The sequence below is a fragment of the Mauremys reevesii genome, linkage group 14, assembly GCF_016161935.1.
Source record: "Mauremys reevesii isolate NIE-2019 linkage group 14, ASM1616193v1, whole genome shotgun sequence".
Lineage (NCBI taxonomy): Eukaryota > Metazoa > Chordata > Testudines > Geoemydidae > Mauremys > Mauremys reevesii.
This window is the reverse complement of record NC_052636.1, coordinates 22,081,458-22,108,530: the sequence shown is the minus strand read 5'-3', so window position 1 is coordinate 22,108,530 and position 27,073 is coordinate 22,081,458. Positions and strand designations below refer to the sequence as shown.

The 27,073-nt window shown below is 47.4% G+C and overlaps 1 protein-coding gene and 1 pseudogene across 1 annotated transcript in view; one reads left to right on the top strand and one right to left on the bottom strand.

Annotated features, from left to right (window-relative positions):
- LOC120381684 (zinc finger protein 850-like) overlaps window positions 1-27,073 on the top strand; it is a gene marked incomplete at both ends in the record, with an annotated part of 320,266 nt that overhangs the window by 88,397 nt on the left and 204,796 nt on the right. The gene's annotated exons all lie outside the window — the stretch shown is intronic.
- LOC120381685 overlaps window positions 1-27,073 on the bottom strand; it is a 72,308-nt pseudogene that overhangs the window by 9,725 nt on the left and 35,510 nt on the right.

The following is a 27,073-nucleotide window of genomic DNA, read 5'->3' as shown; positions in this document are numbered from 1 at the left end:
TCAGTCAGGTGATAAAAACCCCTGCTTCAGTCAGACAGTGTGGGAGTTGGAGCAGGAAGGTTTGGTTGGAGCAGAGAACAGTTTTGAAGAGAGACAAAAGGAAAGTTTGGAGGAGTGCTGCGGTGGGCTGAGAAATCCAAAGACCCTAGGTAAGGGGCACCTGGCTTGTGTAGAAGGAGGGCAAGAAGCCCCTCCACAAGCTGAAGGGCAGGAGAGGGAAGTAGCCCAGGGGAAGGAACCGCCAGTTCAAGTGGTTCACCACTAACCTCAGGGCCCCTGGGTTGGGACCTGGAGAAGAGGGCGGGCCCAGGTCCCTCCCTCTCAACTCCCCTCCTCAAGGACACTAGTGGGGTAATTAAAATACCGATTCAGAGGCAAGCAATGGCGCCCTGAACCTTCCCCAAAGAAGAGAAAGCACGAGACCCAGCATAACAGTACCGACAATTTGCCACAGTATTTATAATAATATAAAGTGTCTCTCAATTCCATACAGTGTCACTTAATAAACCAGTAAATTCCCAGGACCGGTTCCTCAGGTGTTTGAAGATGCCGAACACCTTGTTTGTGAGGGAGTATAACACCCACATATATGTTGGGAACACACAGACACTGTGCTAGTCTGTTCCCCTATGTTCACTCTTCTAGAAAATTATGATCAATTTTGTTCATAGTATGTGTCAGGGCTGAATCCCCACTCTGTCACTCCGAGTGCAGAAAGTGGGGGCCCGACAGGATTCTACAAATTAATTTTTGCCAGTCTAGGCTTGTATTAAACCCCCAAAGTTACAGCTTTTCTCTGACCTTGGCTTGGTAAATGCTGCCACCACCCAATTGCAAAAAAACCCCAAACCCTTGGACCCAGGAAGGAGCACTTGAGAATTCTTCCCTATGGGGCACCCTCGAGCCCTTTCACCTCCCCTCCAGGAAAGAGCTGAGAAAGAAAACAAAGGAAATTAGCTGTGGCTACCAGCTAATCAAACACACATAAACCTCTTAGGACACCAAAAATCCAATCCTGTTCTTAAGAGGTCAATTTTATTAAAATTGAAAAGTAAAACAATACATCTGGAACTTAGGCTTTTGCTAGATCTTAAAAGAAAATTTTTGTAAGCACCCAAAATAGCTTTCTTGGGGGTTCAGCTTAAAGCTTACAAGCAAACACACACATCTGGGAGAGCACAAAGGAGATCCAAAAGCCAAAATAAAAAATAAACCTGATTGTGTCTGTCTAAACATTCCCTGGCCAAATCATTTCTTCTAGGTATGGAAGATGAATTTTCATACCTGCTTCAAGCCATACACAGCATTGCTACTCCGTGTCGCCTTCTCTGAAGAACAAGAGACAAAGGGAAAGTTACTTTCCCATTTAAAAAAGTTCTAGCCTTTCCATTGGCTCTTTTGGTCAGGTGCCCAATACTTTTTTTTTTTTTAAACCCTGTTGGCTTGTTAACCCTTTAGAGGTAAAGCAAGCAGAGAACTCGCACCAACAGGGATTTTACAGCCCACTGGCTGGCTGGGTGTTTATAAAAGGGAGATCCCTCCCCTCCCCTTCATTTATCACTGTAGGGCTTGTGAGGTACCATTTGAAAAGACATAATCTACTGAATATCCTCCTGTTAAACTGTGTAGCAACATTGTATGGAAAGTGATGAGATTTTATGGTATGATATTACTGAAAAAGCTGCAACCCTAACCTTAAGTTCCTCAGAGACAGCAAGGGAAACAGCTGGTCAAATAGCCATTCTCCACCAGGGGGAAGGTGTGAAGATGACGTTTACATTCCATCACAGGGACACTTGAAGCTCGTATCTATGACAGCCTGTCACCATGACTCAGCTGAGAATTGAAGTGGTTTCTAGTACAAAGGACTGAATTATAAAAAGAGGTGAGGAAAATGCATGAGACTCTCTCTCTCTCTCCCCTTTTCCTCTGCTCATGACAACTCCTGAAGAACTGAATGTGGGCGGCAGGGGCAGGTTAGGGGGAGTCCTGGCTGAAAGGAAAACCAGCCTGTCTCAGCAGATGGCGAGAGAAACATTTGTTTTAAATCCCTTTTAGCTTGTTAAGTTAAACATTAGTTTGTGTTTTATCTTTGCATTTCTTTCATAACCAATTCTGGCTTTTATGCCTCATTACTTGTAGTCACTTCAAATCTTTTTTTTCAGTAGTTAATAATTTTGTTTCCTTTTTTTTTAATCAAACTAGTGTGTTTGGATTAAAGTGTGTTGGAAACTCCATTTGGAATAACAAGGCTGGTGCATGTCATTTTCCACTGATGAAACAACAGATTTCGTATGAGCTCCCATTGTTCAGGAGTGTGCTGGACAGTGCAAGATGCACATTTCTGGGGGAAGTCTGGGAGCAGAGAATTTTCTGGGGTTCTCCTGTGGGGCACTGTAATTTGTGAGTCACTGACTAGCAGCACTCAATACTGTGTAGCTGGGAGCGAGTTACACGCTGGAGACTGCGTGTGAACTGCCCAGGAGTGGCTGCTCTCACAGTAGAGCAGTGTAAAAGGCACCCCAGCCTGGGGAACTGAGGGGCCACAGCTGTTAACAGTCCAGATTGTACTGTGCTTAATGTCACAGACACTCAATTTCAAAGAGTCTCCTAAAACACACAGAAAGTAAATCCACGTCCCAGAAATCGAAGTCTCCCTGGCACTGCTTCTTGCTGACAGATGGGTCCAAAGACAAAGACAGAGTCCTGGAGAAGTTGGAAACATAAGCGTGGGGCTCAGTGCAGAACGGGAACAGGAAGGGCAGGGATATTATTGAATGCAGGATCTCAGCAGTACTAGATGTCAGGATAGCATATATTGCAGCCCATTGGCAAACATAATCCCAAATATACATAGAAAATGATGGTTGTCTAAATTAGTTATTTCCATTGATTTATATAAGGGCAAAAAGATATTCTCTGTCTTACTGTCTGTCCCTTTTTAAATAATTCCTAACATCCTGTTTGCTTTTTTGACTTCCGCTGCACACTGCTGGATGTCTTCAGAGAACTATCCACAATGAGAAAAAGATCTTTTTCCTGATTAGCCTAATTTTGCCCCCATCATATTGTATGTATAGTTGGGGTTATTTTTTCCAATTTGCATCACTTGACATTTATACACATTTTCCATTTTGTTGCCCAGTCACTTAGTTTTGTGAGATCTTTTTGAAGTTCTTCACAGTTTGCTTTGGTCTGAACTATCTTGAGCAGTTTAGTATTGTGACGTTATTGATATAATCTGGGACCATATAGAACATGGTTGCAACCAAGGTCCTGTAGTGGCACCAAATCTTATGTACAGGGTGTCATATAAGGTGTCCAAGACCAGGTTATGGGTTGCTGGTTATAATTATGGTGTCTATATGTACGTATCATTTTGTAGTTGAAGTTATGAGTATTGGCTCTATCCTGTCTGTATTTCCAACTTATGCTGTGCTTCTGGGAGACATCCCAGACAAGCTGGTGTTAGCTCTGCCTCACCTGCTTGATGGCCCATTAAGGACCATCAGCTATTCAACTGACCCATTGAGAGACGGCAGATACGCCTTGTAACTCAGCAAAGTATGCAGGGACTTGCCCATGTGACTCCAGACTCCATTTTGCTGTCATTTTCCACAGTAAGAACAAAGAAGTGTTCTTACACCTGGAAAAGCCTATAAAAGGTTGATGCCTCATCTCCATCTTGTTTTCAATCCTGCTTCTTACCTCTGGAGGAACTTTGCTACAAACTGAAGCTCTGAACAAAGGACTGACTGACCCATCCCTGAGGAGGATGTACTCCAGAGACTTGATTTGAACCTGCAGTTTACTCCATCACTGCTACAAGCCTGAACTAAGAATTTGCCATTACTGTATGTAATTGATTCCATTTAACCAGTTCTAGCTCTCATCTCTATCTTTTTCCTTTTCTGAATAAACCTTTAGATTTTAGATTCTAAAGGATTGGCAACAACATGATGTGTGGGTAAGATCTGATGTGTATATTGACCTGGGTCTGGGGCTTGATTCTTTGGGATCGAGAGAACCTTTTTCTTTTATTGGGGTGTTGGTTTTCATAACCATTCATCCCCAGGACGAGTGCACTGGTGGTGATACTGGAAGACTGGAGTGTCTAAGGGAATTGCTTGTGTGACGTGGTTAACCAGTGGGGTGAAACCGAAGTCCTCTTTGTCTGGCTGGTTTGCCTTGCCTTAGAGGTGGAAAAATCCCAGCCTTGGGCTGTAACTGCCCTGTTTTAAGCGATTTGTCACTCTTAGTTGGGTCCCACCAGAACCGCATAATCACAAGTATCATCTGCAAACTTTGCCACCTCACTGTTTACCCCTTTCTCCAGATCATTTATGAATACGATAGGATTGGTCCTAGGACTGGCCCTTGGGGAACACCACTAGTTACTCTTCTCCATTCTGAAAATTTACCATTTAATCCTACCCTTTGTTCCCTGTCTTTTAACCAGTTCTCTATCCATGAAAAGATCTTCCCTCTTATCCCATGATAACATAATTTATGTAAGAGCCTTTGGTGAGGGACCTTGTCAAAGGCTTTCTGGAAATCTAAATACACTATGTCCACTGGATCCCCCTTGTCCACATGTTTGTTGACACCTTCAAAGAACTCTAATAGATTAGTAAGACATGATTTCCCTTTACAGAAACCATATTGACTTTTGCTCAACAATTTTTGTTCTTCTATGTGCCTGACAATTTTATTCCTTTACTATTGTTTCAACTAATTTGCCTGGTACAGACGTTAGACTTACCAGTCTGCAACTGCCAGGATCGCCTCTAGAGCCTTTTTAAATATTGGCGTTACATTAGCAATCTTCCAGTCATTGGATACAGAAGCCGATTTAAAGACAGGTTACAAACCATAGCTAATAGTTCCCCAATTTCACATCTGAGTTCCTTCAGAACTCTTGGTAAATACCATCTGGTCCCGGTGACTTGTTACAATTAAGTTTATCAAGTAGTTCCAAAACCTGCTCTATTGACACTTCAATCTGTGGCAGTTCCTCAGATTTGTCACCCACAAAAGGTTTGGGAATCTCACCAACATCCTCAGCCATGAAGACTGAAGCAAAGAGTCCATTTAGTTTCTCCGCAATGACTTTATCGTCTTTAAGGGCTCCTTTTGTATCTCAATACTCCAGTGGCCCCACGGGTTGTTTAGCAGGCTTCCTGCTTTTGTTATTACCTTTTGAGTTTTTGGCTAGCCCCTTCTTCAAACTCCTCTTTGGCTTGTCTTATTACATTTTTACACTTAATTTGCTAGTGTTTACGCTCCTTTCTATGTACCTCACTAGGATTTGACTTCCACTTTTTAAAAGATGCCTTTTTATCTCTCACTGCTTCTTTTACATGGTCGTTAAGTCACGGTGACTCTTTTTTAGTTCTTTTGCTGTGTGTTTTAATTTGGGGTATATATTTAAGTTGGGCCTCTAATATTGTGTTTTTGAAAAGTGTCCATGCAGCTTGCAGGGATTTCACTCTAGTCACTGTACCTTTTAATTTCTGTTTAACTAACCCCCTCATTTTTGCATAGTTCCCCTTCCTGAAATTAAATGCCAGTGTTGAGCTGTTCTTCCCACCACAGGAATGTTAAATGTTATATTATGGTCACTATTTCCAAGCGGTCCTGTTATAGTTAGCCCTTGGACTAGATCCTGCACTCCACTCAGGACTAAATCGAGAGTTGCTTCTCCCATTGCGGATTCTTGTACCAGCTGCTCCAAGAAACAGTCATTTAAAGTATCCAGAAATTTTGTCTCTGCATTTTGTCCTGAGGTGACATGTACCCAGTCAATATGGGGATAACTGAAATCACCCACTATTATGGAGTTCTTTATTTTGATACCCTCTCTAATCTCCCTTCGCATTTCATCCTCACTATCGCTGTCTTTGACAGGTGGTCGATAACAGATCCCTATTCTAATATTCTTATTAGAGCATGCAATTACTATCCAGAGAGATTCTATGGAACATGTGGTTTCATTTAAGATTTTTACTTCATTTGAGTTTACGTCTTCTTTAACATACTGTGCCAGTCCCCTCCCCACCCCCCGAGTATGGGGGGATCCAGTGGACATAGTATATTAGATTTCCAGAAAGCCTTTGACAAGGTCCCTCACCAAAGGCTCTTACGTAAATTAAGCTGTCATGGGATAAAAGGGAAGGTTCTTTCATGGATTGAGAACTGGTTAAAAGACAGGGAACAAAGGGTAGGAATTAATGGTAAATTCTCAGAATGGAGAGGGGTGTTCCCCAAGGGTCAGTCCTAGGACCAATCCTATTCAATTTATTCATAAATGATCTGGAGAAAGGGGTAAACAGTTAGGTGAAAAAGTTTGCAGATGATACTAAACTGCTCAAGATACTTAAGACCAAAGCAGATTGTGAAGAACTTCAACAAGATCTCACAAAACTAAGTGATTGGGCAACAAAATGGCAAATGAAATTTAATGTGGATAAATGTAAAGTAATGCACATTGGAAAAAATAACCCCAACTATACATACAATATGATGGGGGCAAATTTAGCTACAACGAGTCAGGAAAAAGATCTTGGAGTCATCATGGATAATTCTCTGAAGATGTCCACGCAGTGTGCAGAGGCGGTCAAAAAAGCAAACAGGATGTTAGGAATTATTAAAAAGTGGATAGAGAATAAGACTGAATATATTATTGCCCTTATTTAAATCCATGGTACACCCACATCTCGAATACTGTGTACAGATGTGGTCTCCTCACCTCAAAAAAGATATTCTAGCACTAGAAAAGGTTCAGAAAAGGGCAACTAAAATGATTAGGGGTTTGGAGAGGGTCCCATATGAGGAAAGATGAAAGAGGCTAGGACTCTTCAGCTTGGAAAAGAGGAGACTAAGGGGGGATATGATAGAGGTATATAAAATCATGAGTGATGTTGAGAAAGTGGATAAGGAAAAGTTACTTATTCCCATAATACAAGAACTAGGAGTCACCATATGAAATTAATAGGCAGCAGGTTTAAAACAAATAAAAGGAAGTTCTTCTTCACGCAGCGCACAGTCAACTTGTGGAACTCCTTACCTGAGGAGGTTGTGAAGGCTAGGACTATAACAATGTTTAAAAGGGAATTGGATAAATTCATGGTGGCTAAGTCCATAAATGGCTATTAGCCAGGATGGGTAAAGAATGGTGTCCCTAGCCTCTGTTTGTCAGAGGATGGAGATGGATGGCAGGAGAGGAATCACTTGATCATTGCCTGTTAGGTTCACTCCCTCTGGGGCACCTGGCATTGGCCACTGTCGGTGGAGAGATACTGGGCTGGATGGACCTTTGGTCTGACCCGGTACGCCATTCTTATGACCTGCTCTGTCCTTCCGATATATTTTGTACCCTAGAATGATTGTGTCCCATTGATTGTCCTCACTCCACCAGGTTTCTGTGATGCCTATTATGTCAATATCCTCCTTTAACACGAGGAACTCTAATTCAGCCATCTTATTATTTACACTTCTAGCATTTGTGTACAAGCACTTTAAAAACTTGTCACTGTTTATTTGTCTGCCCTTTTCTGATGTGTCAGATTCTTGTGTGTGTGAATGATCTGGCCCCTACTTTATCCTCTTCCAGCCTCTCTTCCTGACTAGAACTAGAAAATCTCTATCACTAGACTCTCCTCTAAGACAAGTCTCTGTCCGATCCACGAGCTCTGCAGCCATTGGCTTTCCCCCATCTTAGTTTAAAAACTGCTCTGCAACCTTTTTAATGTTAAGTGCCAGCAGTCTGGTTCCACTTTGGTTTAGGTGGAGCCCATCCTTCCTGTATAGGCTCCCCCATCCCCAAAGTTTCCCCAGTTCCTAATCAATCTAAATGCCTCCTCTCTACACCATCATCTCATCCACCCATTGAGACTCTGAAGCTCTGCCTGAATACCTGGCCATGTGCGTGGAACTGGAAGCTTTTCTGAGAATGCCACCATAGAGGTCCCAGATTTCAGTCTCTTTCCTCACAGACTAAATTTGGCCTCCAGGATGTCTCACCTACCGTTCCTTATGTCACTGGTGCCTACACGTACCACGACCACTAGGTCCTCCCCAGCACTACACATAAATCTATCTAGATGCCTTGAGAAATCAGCAACCTTCGCACCAGGCAGACAAGTCACCATACTGTTCTCCCGGTCATCACAAACCCAGCTATCCTTGTTTCTAATGATCAAATCTCCCATTACTAACAGCTGCCTTTTCTTAATGCCTGGGGTTCCCTCCCCGGAGAGGTAACCTCAGTGCAAGAGGTTACCCCAACACCATCCAGACGGCGGGGAAGCGAACTCCGCGGCTCCAGGGTCGACTCCGGCAACTCCGCCTGCCGCGGTGGAGTACCGGAGTTCGAACTAGCGCTTCCGGAGTTCGAACTCCGAGAAGTCGAACTCACCGCGTCGACCGGGAAGGTAAGTATAGACGTGGCCTGAGTCACCCCATCTCCTTCCAGTGTCACAGAAGCTGTAATTATACTTTTTTCCTGCCCCTGCTCCTCTTCATTTACATATAATTTGAAAAATTCCCAATATAACTGCTCTTCAGCACAACCCAGAGCAACATGAGAACAATTGGCAAGGATACAATCTGTATCACTGGTGACTCTAATAATAACTTTGCAATAGGAGGAATGGTATAAACGTGATGCTCCCTGGTTCCTCATAGGAAGGGCACACTCCAGTTACTTGTGGGACAATAGAAAGGACAAATAGGTCCATCTTAAAAGAGGGCGAACTGCAAAAGGCAAAAATGGGCCACTCATCTGGACAAGCTGAGGGATAACGGTGCTGCAAACAGTTCAAAGAGCTTTAAAAGTTACTATGCGGGAATCAGGAAAAGTATTACAAAAACAAAGTATTGATAGCCCTAGAGATTTTTACAATGTTGATCTCTCTTGCAGATTCTCTGATGGCTAACATGGGATGAGTGCCAAGAGAAGGTTTTCCCACACTCACTGCATTCATAGGGCCTCTCTCCTGTGTGGATTCTCTGATGCTGAGAAAGGGCTGAACTCTTCGTGAAGCATTTTCCACACTCACAGCATTTATAGGGCCTCTCCCCTGTGTGGAGTCTCTGATGGGTAATAAGGTGTGAGCGGTGATTGAAGGTTTTCCCACACTCTCTGCATTCATAGGGCCTCTCCCCTGTGTGGATTCTCTGATGAAGAGAAAGGGCTGAACTTTGAGTGAAGGTTTTCCCACACTCACTGCATACATAGGGCCTTTCCTCTGTGGATCCTCTGATGAACAGAAAGGGTTGATCTGTGAGTGAAGGTTTTCCTACACTCTCTGCATTCATAGGGCCTCTCATCTGTGTGGCTTCTCTGATGAACAGAAAGGGCTGAACTTTGAGTGAAAGTTTTCCCACACTCTCTGCATACATAGGGCCTGTCCCTGTGTGGATTGTTTGATGACTAATAAGGTCCGAGCTGCGAGTGAAGGTTTTACAACACTCACGGCATTCGTAGGGCCTGTCCCCTGTGTGGATTCTCCGATGTCTAGAAAGGCCTGATTTGTTAGTGAAGGTTTTCCCACACTCACGGCATTCAAAGGGCCTCTCCCCTGTGTGGATTCTCTGATGTTGAGAAAAGGCTGATATTTGAGTGAAGGTTTTCCCACACTCTCTGCATTCATAGGGCCTGTCCCTGTGTGGATTTTCTGATGTTGAGAAAGGGCTGATATTTGAGTGAAGGTTTTCCCACACTCTCTGCATTCGTAGGGCCTGTCCCCTGTGTGGATGCTCTGATGTCTAGAAAGGCCTGATCTGCGATTGAAGGTTTTCCCACACTCACTGCATTCATAGGGCCTGTCCCCTGTGTGGATTCTCTGATGTCTAGAAAGGCCTGATTTGTAAGTGAAGGTTTTCCCACACTCACGGCATTCGTAGGGCCTCTCCCCTGTGTGGATTCTCTGAGGTTGAGAAAGGTTTGAGCTGCTAGTGAAGCATTTTCCACATTCACTGCATTCGTAGGGCCTGTCCCCTGTGTGGATTGTTTGATGCCTAATAAGGTCCGAACTGCGATTGAAGGTTTTCCCACACTCACTGCATTTGTAGGGCCTCTCCCCTGTGTGGATTCTCTGATGTACAGAAAGGTCTGAACTCTCAGTGAAGCATTTTCCACACTCACAGCATTTATAGGGCCTATCCCCTGTGTGGATTTTCTGATGGGCAATAAGGTGTGAGCTGCGATTGAAGGTTTTCCCACACTCACTGCATTTGTAGGGTCTCTCCCCTGTGTGGATTCTCAGATGAACAGAAAGGTTTGATCCGTGAATGAAGTTTTTCCCACACTCAGGGCATGTATTTTTTCTCTTTCGCCTAAGGATTTCCTGTTGTGTTGTGGTTTCCATGAGGACCTTCTGAGTTCCCCAAGAGAAAATAAATTTATCCAATTTCTCTCCTGGCTGGTTTCCTTGCTCTGTTTCTGGTCTGTGCTGAATCTCCCAGGAGTTTCCCTGCTCATGACTCCTGGACACATTCCTTTTCGATCTTTGCGATAATGCTCTGTTTTTACCCACTGGCTCGACATTTTCAGGCTGAAAATTCTGCTCCTCTTTCTCACATGCCATTGCATCACCTGCTGTGACAGAGACAGAAACCTCAAACAGGGATGGAAAGGGGAAGACCAAACAAAAACAAGTGCTGAAGACAGGTCAAATAAAAATCAGGAGCTGAACTCCCCCAAACTCTTCCCCCAAATAGGAGAGAGGAGGGGGATGAATTCAGCCTTCACATCCCATCCAAATACGCAGGGGGAAGGGAGGAAGCTACTGCCTGGTGTCTGCTAGGATCTATAGGAAGCCATGAGCTATAGTTACCCTGAGGATACGACTCCTGCTAGGGATAATAATGAACTGAGAGATCTCCCCAAGGGCTTTGTTGGGCATCCCAGATGTTTCCTTCAGGCACTTACAGATTCTGGGTGGTTTAATGTTTCCTCACCTGTGCAGGGAGCTCTCAGGATCTCTCTTTCCTCTGAACCCTGGAGGTCTGGGACCCATGGCTCTTCCCCCTGTTCCAGCTGGGAGATCACATCAGGCTGGGTAACAGGAAACCCTGCTCAGATGAAAGAAAACAAAGGAGTTCACTTGATTTCATAAGACTTTGTCATAAAAAACATTCTATTAATTTAACTTCAGTGCTTAGTATGACCTGGTGGGCCAGAGGCAGGTCTCACTGAAAATGCCAAGATCAGGGCAGGCTGAAAAAGGGATCACCCACTCGGGTTATCGAGAAGCTGAAAAAAGAAATCACACGGCCCCCTTTATTGCATCCCAGTTCTCTGACTCCTAATCAGCACTTAGGCCCAGTACAGTGAGAGGTTATTTCAAAACTCTGCTCACAAACAAAATGATCTTCTGACCCCAAAGGTCAGCCACATCACCAGGCCAGTATAGGTTTGGATCTTACCCAAAATACCACACTGCCAGCCAATCCTTAGCATCTAAACTAAAGGTTTAAACGAAAGAAAAGCAGAAAGAAGTTAAATGGGAAAGCAGTCAGATACATTCCAAAATGGATATATTAGGTTCTTAGCAGTATTGGTGAGTTGCTGGCTTGGAAGTCCGTCTGGAACACATCCATAGCTTGGATGGGTCATTCAGTCCTTTGTTCCAGGGTTCAGTTTGTAGAGAAGTTGCTCCAGAGGCACGCAAGGGGATTGAAGACAAAATGGAGATGATGCAGCTGCCCTTTATATTCCTTTTGCTATGTGGCTTGTACTTCCTGTGTCCCAAACACAAGCTTCACAGCATGTGGCATGGAAAAGCCTTGGAGTTCTCATTACACAGGCATACCCCGGCATGTCTTGCTGACGCAATAGGTGTATCCCCTTGGTCCTTTCCATGGGCTCATTGTACAGCTGATGACCCTCAATGGGCCATCAAACAGGCTAGGCAGTGTTGATGCCAATATGTCTGGGGGTGTCACCCAGAAACACTGCACAAGTCTGGAAATACAGATATACCCTACATATCTATAACTCACAATACAAAGGTGATACAGACATAGAAACAAAATGATCATACTTGGAAAATCATAACATTTCCCCTGACACCTTAAATGGCATATCTAGCATGATTCATTGCAATTTGATAAGATTATATTATTTTATTATTAATACCAAAGTGTCTCACAATTCCATACAGTGTCACACTTGGTAAACCAGTGAATTCGCAGGACCAGTTCCCCAGGTCCATGAAGATGCCAAACACTGTGCTTATGAGGGATTGAAATACCCACATATCTGCTGGGAACACACACACAGACACTGTGTCAGTCTACACCCTGTGATGGAGCAAGGCCGGATGGCTACAGGAAAGTATTGAGGAGCAGGTATGTTAGCTCCAGGCTAAGCAAATCCCTAGTACCATAGGAACCAAAATGGCAGTTGCTCCAGGCTAATCAAGGCACCTGGGGCCAATTAAGAACTTTCTAGAAGGCACCGGAGAGAGCTACATTGATTGGAGCACCTGCAGCCAATCAGGACAGGCTAATCAAGGCACCTGGTATAAAAAGGGGAGCTCACTCCAGTCTGGGGAGGAGGAGCCAGAGGAAAGAAGTGTGCATGAGGAGCTGGGAGCAAGAGACACAAGGAACTAAGAACTGAGCGGGGGTACTACTGGAGGATTGAGGAAACACCATACAATCAAGCAGCATCAGACACCAAGAGGATCCTGTGGTGAGGATAAAGAAGGTGTTTGAAGGAGGCTATGGGGAAGTAGTCCAGGGAGCTGTAGCGGTCAAGCAGCGGTTACAAGTAGCACTATAGAGACTGCTGCAATTCACAGGGCCCTGGGCTGGAACCCGGAGTAGAGGGTGGGACCGGGTTCCCCCCAAGTCTCGCTACTCCTAAACAGACATAGGAGGAGTTGATCCAGACTGTGGGTTTCATCCAAGGGGAAGACACTGAGGGGAAGAAATCCGCCAATAAGCGCAGGACCTACTAGAGGAGAGGAGGAACTTTGCCACAACCCCTATGTTCACTCTTCTAGAAAATTATCAATTTTGTACACAGTATGGCTTGTGAGATATCATTTGAAAATGCATAATCTACTGAATATTATCCTCCTGTTAAAATGTGTAGTAACACTATCTGTAAAGTTATGAGATTTTACAGTATGAGATTATGGAAAAAGTTACAATTCTGGGGAACACCCACAGAGCAGTTCCTCAGAGACAGCAAGGCAAACAGCTGGTCAAACAGCCAGTCTCCTGCAGGGGGAAGGTGTGAAGAAGACATTTACATTCCATCATAGGGACCACTTGAAGTTGTTGCGGAAAACAACCACACGATTGATTTTGAATCAGCTCAGCCTGAGGCTCTTTTCTTGGTTAAAAGTGTAGGGGCGACAGCTATTGGAATACTGTCCCCCTGAGCTAAAAATCACACAAGCCTTTTAAAGCTTAAAACCACAATCAATGGCACATACGTTGCACGTTAAGTTCCTTATTTGGAATATATTGCCAAATATGATGCAGGTCAAAAGCAAACTGAACAATCAGTTTTCCATATTCGGCCTTTCCTGTTATTGTTATTCCTAGTCTAGTTTGTGGTTTGACTTTTCTAACACTTCCATTGTGGTTATGTTTCAAAAGTTTGGTTACTGCAAATCAGTGTGTTTGGGGACTTTCCACTTCACCTACTAGGGCCCTTATGCACACAAAGCCATTGTTCCCACATTTGGGGGATTTAAATTAAAATAAATAATTGGAGATATACCAATCTCCTAGAACTGGAAGGGACCTTGAAAGATCATCGAGTCCAGCCCCCTGGCTTCACTTGTTCCCCAATCTGGGGGATTTTCCATTCCACTCTGCCTTTCTATGCCCTTTACACAGAGAAGCAAGATCAGCTAATACTTCAGGCCTACTAGCTTGACCAAAGCTCCAAAGCTCTTTCTGTAGACTTTCCCTCACAATTCTCATATCTCCGACAGACAGCCTGGCACCATGACTCAGCTGAGAAATGAAGTTGTTTCTAGTACAAAGGACAGAATTATAAAAAGAGGTGAGGAAAATGCTTCAGACTCTCTCTCTCTCCCCTTTCCCTCTGCTCATGACAACTCCTGAAGAGCTGAACGTGGGAGGAAGGGGTGGGTTAGGCCGAGTCCTGGCTGAAAGGAAAACCAGCATGTCTCAGCACATGGTGAGAGAAACATTTGCCTTGAATCCGTTTCAGCTGGTTAACTTAGATGTTAATTTGTGTTTTATCTTTGCATTTCTTTTGTAAACAATTCTGAGCTTTATGCCTCATTATCTGTATCTTAAAATATTTTTTTTGATTGTTAACTATCTTGTTTTATTCTTTATCTAACCAGTGTGTTTGTAATAAAGTGTGTTGGAAACTCCATCTGGGATAACAAGGCTGGCGCATGTCATTTTCCACTGATGAAATGACAGACTTCATATGAGCTTGCGTTGTTCAGGAGTGTGGCTGGACAGGGAAAGATGCACATTTCTGGGAGAAGTCTGGGAGCAGAGAATTTTCTGGGGTTCTCCTGTGCTGCACTGTAACTTATAAGTCACTGACTAGCAGCACTCAATACTGTGTAGCTGGGAGTGAGTTACATGCTGGAGACTGTGCGTTACCTGCCCAGGAGTGGCTGTTCTCACAGTAGAGCAGTGTAAAAGGCACCCCAGCTTGGGAACTGAGGGGACACAGCTGTTCAACAGTCCAGGTTGCACTGTGGTTAATATCACAGACACTCAATTTCAAAGAGTCCCTAAAACACAGAGAAAGTAAATCCATGTCCCAGAAATCAAAGACTCCAGAGAGAGGGCAAGTCTCCCTGGCACTGCTTCTTGCTGACAGAGAGGTTCAGAAACAATAAGAGAGTCCTGGGGAAGCTGGGAACAGGAAGCATGGGCTGGTGAGGTTCAGTGGAGAAAGGGAACAGGAAGCGCAGGGATATCACTGAATGCAGGATCTCAGCAGTACTAGATGTCAGGATAACACATATTGCAGCCCATTGGAAAACATAATCCCAGCTATACATACAAAATGATCGGATCTAAATTAGCTGTTTCCACTCAAGAGAGAGATCTTGGAGTCACTGTGGATAGTTCTCTGAAAACATCCACTCAGTGTGCAGCAGCAGTGAAAAAAGCGAACAGAATGTTGGGAATCATTAAGAAATAGATAATAAGACATAAAATATCATATTGCCTCTACACAAATCCATGGTACGCCCACATCTCAAATACTCCGTGCGGATGTGGTTGCCCCATCTCAAAGAAGTTTACTTGAGCAAACAGGAGCTATTTGACACTGCAATACGGCTCCTGTGCGCTGTTCCCAAAGTGTTCTGCAGCAGGGGAGGGTCTCTGGTAGTGTGTGTGTCACTGGCATATTGGGGTGATGCTGAAACAGGACAGAGTAGAGGTGGCATTGTGGGGCTGGCATGAACCTTATCTCTTCATTTCCTATTCCAAGAGGACGGGAATCCTTACCCAGCAAGGTCACATTCTCATAGTTCTCCTGCATGACATCCCTGTAGAGGGCTCTCTGAGTGGGGTCCAGCAGAGCCCACTCTTCCCTGGTGAAATACACAGCCACCTCCTCGAAGGTCACCGGCCCCTGAAAGAGCAAGAATTCAACACTCAGTACCTGCTGCCCCACTATTCACGGAACAGCAGCACCAGGTAAATGGAGGCACATGTTAACAGAGTCCCACCCCACCTTGCCTAGAACAGCCAGGCGGCATCAGAGGGTAGAAAGAGAGAACCTTTGTGTCTCCCAGCTGACAGACGGAGGCAGGGTCATCACATTTATCACATACCCACTAGCCAGAGCTTGATACAGGAGATGGGGCTGTCTCTGGACCCTGCTGGTGGCTCCCTGGTAGGAATCCCAACACTCTCCAAATAAAATATATGGAAGAAAGGGGAAGTCAATAGTAAAGACTATAAGTTAGGAGGTCAGATTTGTAGAAAATTGGTAAGGGAAGCTATCAGAAATCAATGATCAATCAATGAAAAATAAGAAGGAAGTTTTAAAAAGTATATTAAGTACAAAATTAATCCTAACAACGGTAGTGGTCAATTACTAGATAGAAATGGCAGAATTATCAAAAATAATGCAGAAGAGGTAAAAGTGTTCAATAAATATTTCTCTCCTGGATTTGGAGTAAACAAATGATGTAACTCATATCATAAGATGTTGACGACGACACTTTCCATTACAACAACAACTCATGAGTATGTTAAACAGCAGGTATTACAGTTAGATGTGTTTAAATCAGCAGGTCCAGATAACAAGAGTTTTGAGAGACCCGTGGAGAAGAGTGGTGGACTGTTAGTGTTGATTTTCATTAGGACTTGGAACACTGAGGAAATTCCATAAGACTGGAATAAAGCTAATGCTGTGCCAATATTTAAAAAGTGTAGAAGAGATGACCCAGCTAATTACAAGAGTGTTAGTCTAAAATCGATACTGGGCAAGAGAATGGAGCAGCCGATACTGGAGTTCATTAATAACCAATTAAAGGAGGGTAATATAATTAGTACCCATTAACAAAGGTTTAGACACAATAGATTGTCAAACTAACTGGATATCCTTACTGGATGAGATCAAAAGTTTTGTTGCAACTAATAGTATTGATGTAATATACCTAGACTTCTGTAAGGCATGTGACTTGGTTCAGCACAACATTTTGACTAGAAAACTAGAAAGATAAAAAATACACAGGGCATATATTAAATAGATTAAAAACTGGGATTGTAAATGGGGAACTATGGTCGAGTGGATTTCTTTCTAGGGGCTTCCCACAAGGACTGGTTCTTATTAATGACCTGGAAGAGAACATAAAATCATCAGTGATAAAGTTTGCAGTTGCCACAAAGATTGGGGGTGGTGGTAACTAATGAAGTGTCAGTAGATTCCGGCTCCAGCACTGGGAGTCTGGGAAGTTTTCCCAGCCCTGGCTGGGGGGTTATTTCCTGTTCCACAAAGAGGGGAAGTTCCATTCCCAACTCCTGTGCCTTGAAATTAGGCCCTATCTGACACTACACCCCACATTCAGCATAGTGGTAGGAGTATAAAATGATTAGGCCATAATTATTAGGCATTTTGTGCAAGATGCGTCATGTGCAGTGTCATTGGAAAAGTTGTGATTGGCCGAATATGATTATCCTATTTGTGTGCATGGATCATGTTTGTTATCTGAAGTTATGGATATTGACTCTGTATCTCAAGAACAAAACATGTCAAACCAATCTGAGAGCTTTCTTTAATAGGATAACAAGCCTTGTGGATAAGGGAGAAGTGGTGGATGTGGTATACCTAGACTTTAGTAAAGCATTTGATACGGTCTCGCATGATATTCTTATCAATAAACTAGGCAAATACAACTTAGATGGGGCTACTATAAGGTGGGTGCATAACTGGCTCGATAACCGTACTCAGAGTAGTTATTAATGGTTCCCAATCCTGCTGGAAAGGAATAACAAATGGGGTTCCGCAGGGGTCTGTTTGGGGACCAGCTCTGTTCAATATCTTCATCAACCATTTAGATATTGGCATAGAAAGTACACTTATTAAGTCTGCAGATGATACCAAACTGGGAGGGATTGCAACTGGTTTGGAGGACAGGGTCATAATTCAAAATGATCTGGACAAATTGGAGAAATGGTCTGAGGTAAACAGGATGAAGTTTAATAAAGACAAATACAAAGTGCTCCACTTAGAAAGGAACAATCAGTTTCACACATGCAGAATGGGAAGAGACTGTCTAGGAAGGAGTACGGCAGAAAGGGATCTAGGGGTTATAGTGGACAAGCTAAGTATGAGTCAATAGTGTGATGCTGTTGCAAAAAAAGCAAACATGATTCTGGGATGCATTAACAGGTGTGTTGTGAGCAAGACACGAGAAGTCATTCTTCCGCTCTACTCTGTGCTGGTTAGGCCTCGACTGGAGTAGTGTGTCCAGTTCTGGGCACCGCATTTCAAGAAAGATGTGGAGAAATTGGAGACGGTCCAAAGAAGAGCAACAAGAATGATTAAAGGTCTAGAGAACATGACCTATGAACAAAGGCTGAAAGAATTGGGTTTGTTTAGTTTGGAAAGAGAAGACTGAGAGGGGACATGATAGAATCTTTCAGGTAGCTAAAAGGGTGTCATAAGGAGGAGGGAAAAAACATGTTCATCTTCGCCTCTAAGGATAGAAGCAGCAGCAATGGGCTTAAACTGCAGCAAAGGGAGGTTTAGGTTGGACATTAGGAAAAAGTTCCTAACTGTCAGGGTGGTTAAACACTGGAATAAATTGCCTAGGGACGTTGTGGAATCTCCATCTCTGGAGATATTTAAGAGCAGGTTACATAAATGTCTATCAGGGATGGTCTAGACAGTATTTGGTCCTGCCACGAGGGCAGGGGACTGGACTCAATGACCTCTCGAGGTCCCTGCCAGTCCTAGAATCTATCGATCTAGGAATAAGAACGGCCGTACTGGGTCAGACCAAAGGTCCATCCAACCCAGTATTCTGTCTACTGACAGTGACCAATGCCAGGTGCCCCAGAAGGAGTGAACCTAACAGGTAATGATCAAGTGATCTCTCTCCTGCCATCCATCGCCACCCTCTGACAAACAGAGGCTAGGGACACTTACCCATCCTGGCTAATAGCCATTAATGGACTTAACCTCCATGAATTTATCCAGTTCTCTTTTAAATGCTGTTATAGTCCTAGCCTTCAGGATCTCCTCAGGCAAGGAGTTCCACAGGTTGACTGTGTGCTGCGTGAAGAAGAACTTCCTTTTATTTGTTTTAAACCTGCCCATTAATTTCATTTGGTGGCCCTAGTTCTTATATTACATGAACAAGTAAATAACTTTTCCTTATTCACTTTCTCCACCTGAGGAAGCACCTGAGGAACAAAGACTGAACTGGGGGAAGTGTTGGTCCCAGGGTAAAGGGATTTCAAGCTTGCATATGGAAACTTGGTGGACTGCTTCTATCATCAGTAAGGGGGAGAAATTGCTAGTTCAAATTCTATCCATCTAGTATGTTAGCAAATAACCAAAAACTCAAACTAGGCCTAAGTAATCTGCTTTGATCGCTTTGCTATCACTTACCGCTGGGAAATTGGCTGTTGTCTTCTCTGTCCTTGAGTGGCTTAAGTAAAGCACTCAGGTAGCTTAGCTGGCTGCATGGCACCACCTGCTGTCGTGTTGGGTGATAACAGGGCCTGGAGAGGCTGGCTGAATCTCCGGCCAACCACTGTGAGAAGGGCCAGCCCAGCTTCAGGGTTAGAGGGCACAGCGGTTCCCAGAAGCCCCCCACAGTGCACCCCGGGGGTGACAATCCATCACACCCTACATTACACAAGTCTCAGAAGCTTTGTCACATCCTGTCCCCTCCCTTCCTCCACCCTAGATAGTTCCTGCCTCCCACCACCTCGAGCAATTCCCACCCTCCTATGCATTTACTGCTCCTCTCCCTCCAAGCAGAACCCACCACCAGCTCCCTGAGAATCCCTTACCTGAGCCAGCTCCACTGCAGCCATTTCCTTCCCCCTGGGAGGAGGGGATGATCTGGAGCGAAACGTGGACGTTATTCTGTAACCTGCCAGGGCGAGAAGGGCAAGGTGAGAGAATTCAGGTGGGGTTTTTGTCCATTCCACAAGCCGATTCCCCCCCAGGATTTTCCCCTGCTAATGGACATTCTAGGTTCTGCCACACTGTGGAGCACAGAGTGACCGTATTCCAGTACAGGCCTAGCCCCCGCCCACCAGGGTGTAACCCTCTGACACATGGTGAAACCCTCCCAGCAGCAGAGTCTCTGTGTTACACTTATGTTTGTGGACGATACCAAGCTGGGAGGGGTTGCAAGTGCTTTGGAGTATAGGATTAAAATTCAAAATGATCTGGACAAACTGGAGAAATAGTCTGAAGTAAATAAGATGAAATTCAGTAAGGACAAATCCCAAGTACTTCACTTAAGAAGGAACAAGCAGTTGCACACATACAAAATGGGAAATGACTCCCTAGGAAGGAGCACTGCGGAAAGGGAACTAGGGGTCACAGTGCATCATAAGCTAAATATGAGTCAACAGTGTTACACTGTTGCAAAAAAAGCAAGACACGAGAAGTAATTCTTCCGCTCCACTCCGCGCTGATTAGGCCTCAACTGGAATAGTGTGTCCAGTTCTGGGCGCCACATTTCAGGAAAGATGTGGACAAATTGGAGAAAGTCCAGAGAAGAGCAACAAAAATGACTAAAAGTCTAGAGAACATGACATATGAGGGAAGATTGAAAACATTTTGTTTGTTTAGTCTGGAGAAAAGAAGACTGAGAGGGGACATGATCACAGTTTGCAAGTACACAAAAGGTTCTTATTAGACGACCTCTCGAGGTCCCTTCCAGTTCTATGATTCTATCAATCAGAGGCCAGAGAAGAGCAGAATCAAAGGAGTCACTCTGGGGATTCTCCCTGTCACTGTCCCCAAGGCAGCTCTCTCAGGTTTACAAAGCCGTTTGATGCTCCAGCCTTTATCCAGTCTCTCCTGGCAGTGCCCCTTTCATGGGCTGGGCCTAGTTTTAGCCTTTGGGAAGCGTGACCCCGGGGACTCTGAGACAGGGCCTTCTTGCCTCAGCACATCTTGTTCCTTTCTGTGGCTCCCCAGTGAGTCCCAATGAGTAGATACTCCTCATACAGACTGTGAACATAAGAGCTGCCCACTGCATCAGAGCAATGGTCCGTCTAGCTCAGTGGCCAATGCCAGGTGCTTCAGAGGGAACTAACAGAACAGGTAACCATCAAGTGATCCATCCCCTGTCGCCCATTCCCAGCTTCTGGCAAACAGAGGCTAGAGACACCATCCCTGCCCAGCCTGCCTGTGACACTGGCAGATGAGGTGTTAGGTCTTGCAAAAGCTCCCAAGTCTTAACTGAACATGGACAAACGCATCGCTGGGATCAGTCTGACTCACCTGTGTTAGTATTGTTAAAAGAGGTATTAGAATTATAACAATGGGTTTAGACTTTACTAAATGCGTGTGATTTGCTGCCAGGGTTAATATCTGACTAGCTGCATTGTGAGCCTCTGTAAATCACCAGACAGGAGAGAGACTTTACCTAGGTGAAGTGCTGACTGGCAACCGAATGCATTACACCCTGCCTGGCAGGAAAGGTCCATCCACACCAGATAGACTATTATGGGATATTAAAGACGACACAAGACTGTTGTTGTGCTCTTCACTTCCCTCTGGCTGAGTTTGAAGCTCAGAGCACATGGCAGGAAGGGGGTAAAAAACCCCCATACAGAAGGAACTGATGATCTGTATGCTGCTTGGACTCTGGGGGGCAAAGTTTCTAGGCATAAGCAAGAGCTTATGAAGCTTCTTATTCTTTAGGACTAACCCAGGCTATGCAGAACTTGCTTATTATAGAAGCTTCTGTTACCTTTTGAAATTTAAGACTGTAACTCATCTGCATCTGCTTTAACCTGCCTTAACTTTGTAAACAACTCTGGTTTTAAATAAAATTTAATACAGGTTATTACAGGACTGGCTACAAGTGTTGTCTTTGTTGGACGATCTAAGATTCAATTGACCTAAGGAAGTGACTGGTCCTTTGGGACTGGCAGTAACCTGAACATTGCTGTGATTCGTGGGGTAAGGCAGTGGTTCTCAACCAGGGGTCTGGGGCCCCCTGGGGGGCCGTGAGCAGCTTTCAGGGGGGCTGCCAAGCAAGGCCGGCATTAGACTCGCTGAGGCCCAGGGCAGAAAGCTGAAGTCCCAGCGCATGGGGCTGAAATCCAGGGCCCTGAGCCCCACCACTCAGAGCTGAAGCCAATGCCTAAGCAATGTAGCTTTGTGGGGGCCCCTGTGCCCTGCTTGCTGCCCCCTAACGCCAGCCCTGGATTTTATATGCAGAAAACCAGTTATTGTGGGCCACATGGGCAGTGGAGTTTTTATAGCATGTTGGGGGGAGGGCTCAGAAAGAAAAAGGTTGAGAACCCCTGGAGTAAGGGACCATCTGTCACACAGGTTGGCTCACCTGCGTGGTGAGATATATGGGATCACCCAAGGGGACTGTCTGTGATTCCATGTTGATGCTGTTACAGAGCCTGAAGCGTTTACACTGGATACTTGGTTGGTGAAATCTCCATACAGCCCTCACACCCAATTTGGGTTTGTTCCCTGCTTCTCACCAGTCTGCCTGAGGCTGGTGCTCGTGCTCTCGAGTCACTGGGGACAGCGTTACAGAGACTAACGGGCACAACGCCACCAGCAGCAATTGGCAGCAATGCAGAGCAGGCTTTACAGGGACACAGTGTGGGCCAAAGGGTCTGTGGTCTCCACCAAACCCCCGTTCTCCTCCAGGGCATGTTAGCATCCCGGCAACCTTCAAGGGGGGGTCCAGGCTGCCACCCCTCCAGTGATGATGGATCTGCAGCACAGCATCACCCGCACCCCATGACCCACCTTGTCTCCTGAGACAGAGGTGAGTGACGGAGGGGGCAGAACGGATCCAGGGGGCAGGGAGAGGGATAACAAAACACACCTCCTGGGGTCACCCCTCAGGAAGTGACGGTGACAGGCAGTGAAGGGGCAGGGGAGGGAGTGGGAGCAGCACCCTCAAGGGCAATGCTGCCAGTGGGTCTCCCCACCACCTCAGACATGGGGCTGATAGGGGGCCATTCCCTGGGCCTGGGCGCCTGTGAAGGGCTATAGAAACCCCACGCTGGCATAGAAGGGGTTAAACTGCTGCTTTAGTCTGAACTGGCCTGTCAGGACTGGAGCAGGAGCTAACAGGAGAGACCTACTCTACTCGGGGGGGGGGGGCACCCTGGGAAGGGAACAGTCTGTGGAGCATCTCCAGCCCCAAGGAGAGGGCTGGCAGCATTCGGGGCTCTGGCCTTCACTGAGGGAGGGTGGGGATCCCGGAGCTCAAAGGGGGAGCAGGTTAAAACTTGTGCTGGGGACCCACTAAACTCTGAAGGGGACTGAGATGCTCCCAGGGCTCTCAGCAGTAAGAGGGGCCCAGATCCTGATGGGAGCTGTCCACAGGGCTTTCCCCGTTTCTCTTTCATTCCTTTATTTACCCTTGTTTGCCGACAGTCGGCTCTTCTGCTGTTTCACCTGGTGCCCCGAGAAGGACGTGCCCCCGGAGCACCCTGGGGCAGGGGCCAATGGGACTCTCAGAGCTGCACCCCAGAAGGCCTGAGGCCCAGCGGTTGGGCACCAGTTCGATGGGCTGGATGGCCTCTCCCTGGGGGCTGCCAGCAGCCTGGCACATGGAGTAGACACGGGGTCGCCTGGAGAGCAGGAAGCGGGGCAGCGTCCCAGACAGCACAGCGAGAAGGCAAACGGAGAGGGGACATGGGGCACTGCAGTGAACTCAGCACCCGTCCTGAAGGCCATTGGCAGAAAGTCGTCCTCTCCCTGGCCTAGGGGGGTCAGACAGTGACACAGAGATCCCTTGGCAAAGGGTCACTTGGTCTTTGCCAGCTGCTCTCACCTGAGACCTGACAAACCCACCACACCAAACACATCGCTTGGAGGAGGGTCCTGCGAGGTGTCTACAGAAAGCTCATCACTGGTCAAGACTCAGTGACTGAGAGATCAGCGCATGGGTCATATGTACGGAACAAAGCATTGACACTGAACATCTACTTTATAAACTCAACTGTCCAGCCCTGCTCCCTCCCAAACTATCAGTCGAAAACCATCGGGACACCACCAAACAACTGAAACTGGAGTGTGGGGGAGCTGAAGGTGGGGGAGTGTGATGGGGAGTGTGGGGGAAACTGGAGTGTGGGGGAGCTGAAGGTAACAAATTTAATCTTCCCAAATCCAAACTAGGAATAGTTTCAAGGCACATGTTACACGTGTACGGGGTGCAGGGGCAGGCCAGAGTGTATAGGGGAGGAGGCGCAGAGCTAGGGCACTGCTGGACCAGGAGCAGAAGGCCCAGCTGGGGCACAGACCATGTCAGAGATTTCTCTCACTGGCTCTGTTACCACTGCCCACGGCAAACACTTGAAAGAAGGGGAGGCGGAGCTGCAAATGGTGTCAGGAGCAGGAGAGAGACACTTGAAAGCATGACCATTATTCCCATTCCACCGTAACAAAAAGTACAGGAGAGGGGAGCAAAACTTCAGAATCACGCAGCACCTAGGTGGAGAGAGCACTGGACCCAGACTATTCCTGGCTCTGCCACGGGCCTGCTGGGTGACCTTGGGTAAGTCATTGCACTTCCCTGTGCCTCTGATTGCAAACTTGTGTGAGACCCACAACTGCCTATAGCGCTGCTAACTCCTCTTGCCAACATGGCTCTGTGCAAAAAGCTAGGAAATTCACCTATTAAAACTTTATGAAAGCAGGATTTAAGGTTGCCCGAAGCTGTCTGGTGCCCCTCCAGAAGAGAGATCAGCAAAACTCAAACTTGTAATAATCAGGAAATGCAGAGAAAGTACACACCAATGGAATCCTAATTCTGCAATTCACAAAGGCAGCAAAGCCCGGGGAAAGGCAACTTTCAGAAGCAAACAGAAGGGGACAGAGCTTACCTCTGCTAAGACAGAATGTGGTTTTAGGTGAGCTGCGCTGTACAGGAGCTACCGACACCTGTTCTACACTCAGATACTGGGCCTGCTCCCCAGAAACAGCCGCACACTTGGTCAACTGAACAGCCCTTCACCCCTTTTTACAACTCTTTCATCCTTACTCACAGAAGTTCCAGTTAACAGTCTCCATTCACTCACCCATCCCATCTCACTGCTGACCATTCCCATGGCAGACAGTCCCGTTTCCTCCTGACAACATGCACCGCTCAGTGCAGAAACGAGACAGACTGGAAGCTCCAGGTACACATGCACCTCTCTCCTTTCATCGCACAATGGGGGACTCAGACCCAGATCTTCTCATATCACAATCACACCTCCACCAAATTGCTTTAACTAACACCTCTACCAATCAGTGCGGTCCTTGCCCCAAAGAGCTCACAATCCAAGTAGACAATGGGTAGGAGGAAAGCACAGAGGGGCTGTGACTTCCCCCAGGTCACCAAGCAGGTCAGGGACAGAGCCAGGAACAGACCCCGGTAACGCCAGAGCCCCGTCACCCGCAGCTTGGAAAGGTCCCCAGACCCCACTGTATTAGGCTGCACGAAGAGGTGGTTTGTCCATGGATGCACAGGCTGTCTCGGCAGGCAGCTCAGCTGAGGTCCCTGCACACAGCTGGGCGTGTGGGTCATGGGTCAGGAGAAGTCAGTGTCTCCATCCCCCCACAAGCCTTCAAACAGGGACATGGTGCACCAGTGCCAATCAGAGTGCACTAGTGTAAATTCTGTCTGTACTAAGGGTTTGCACCAGTGCGTAAAACACCAGGGTGGCAGAGACCTTCAGAAACAGCTGTACGGTGGCACTAGAACCTATTTCTAGCTCGGTCACAAACAGCCTGGGTGACCTTGGCCACGTCAATGTTTCTCCTCCCAACTTCAGTCTCTTTACCCAGCTGCCACTCACTGGGGTCTCCTCTCTCTCCAGAGCTGCTCACCACTACAGTCTGTGTGGGTGTCCCCAGAGCTAAGGCAGGTCAGCTCGGGAATAGTCTTACAAGGGGGGCTGGGGAGTCTCTGTCCCTGGAAGTTTTTAGGAACAGGCAGGACAGAGATAATCTACATAGACCGGATCCTGCCTCAGCAGGGGGAGCGGGACAGAGACATGGCAGCTGAAGGCACTAGGCTGCCCTACAATAGACACGTATGAAAACAAATCACACAGAATAAAACCCACCACAACATAACGTCAGGCAATTCACGAATAAAACCAACCCCCCCCCCGCCCCCCCCCACACGGGGCAGGTGTTGATCAGGGATAAGAGCTGAGCGGGTCCCACCAGGGTCGGTCGGGGGGGGGGGGGGGGGGGAAGCGGCGCCGTTGGCCCCCAAGGCCCCGTCCCGCGGGACCCGGGCTCAGGGTCGATCCGGGCGGTGGCTCGCGCGGTCCCGTTACCGAGGCGGGGCCCGCGCGCGGCCCGGTCCGGCGGCAGCAGCGAAGGCGGGAGAGCGGGGCGGGGTTGGGATGTTTTATATCCGGGTCTGAGAGTTGGGGAAAACGGGTCACAGACTCCGCCCCGGCAGCGGGGAGACAAACCCCAGCGCGGGGGCGGGTGAGGGCCCCGGGGGATTTTACGGACGCTCCAGCGCACGCGGGCAGTGACGGTTCCCCCCCCTCACACGGGCCGCGGGGAGCCCGGGGGGGGGGGAAAGGGGGCGGCAGTGGGGGAGGGGCAGGTGCTCCCGGCCCGGCCCAGGGCGGGGGTCTCGGGCCCAGGTGTCTGTTCCCCGCGCCCCGCTCGGCTCTTACCGGTTCCGCCGCGCGCCCGGAGCCTCCCCCCGCAGCGGCCGGAAGTGACGCACCCCGCGGGGGACGGGGAGGAGTCACGTGACGGGTCGGGTGTAATGCCAGAAACAGCTCCCACTCAGATTCGCTACTTGGGCTGCACTGAGCATGCGCAGTCGCACGGCGCATGCCCAGTAACCGCCGCTGTGGCCGCTGCCCGCTCTCTGCCCTCACCGCTCCCGGCGCTTCGCTGCCCGCTCCGCGGGGGTGACAAGCCCCGGGGGCAAATCGCAGCGGGGGAGGGCTGCCCGGGGCTGAGCGGGGCAGAAATTCACTGGCCGGGGTCGAGCTGCTGCAGGGGCGGCGGGGAGGGGCCGGGGGAAATGGGGGAGCCGCTGCCAGACCCGGTGCGGGACAAACCCCGTTTGGGGAACAGGGGCCTCGGGCCGAGCCCCCGCTGCGCGCGCAGATCCGGGGGCCGGGCGGGGGCACCGGCTGTCTCGGTTCTGCCGCGTGTCCGCCCGGGCGGGTTCCCGGGCTCCAGGCACCGCCCCGCCTGTCCGAGCCCCGACCCCGCAGCGCCGCTCGGTCTGTGCCAGCGCTGCGGGCGGCCCCTGCTCCGGCCGGGAGCCCGAGTGCGGGACACACCGGCCAGACCCCCGCCCCCGGCTCTGCCTCCCGCCCCGGGACTGTGGGAAAGTGTCTGTGTCCGTGTGAAACCCCGCAGCCCCTTCCCTGGTGCAGCGCCGAGCTGCCAACTCCCAGC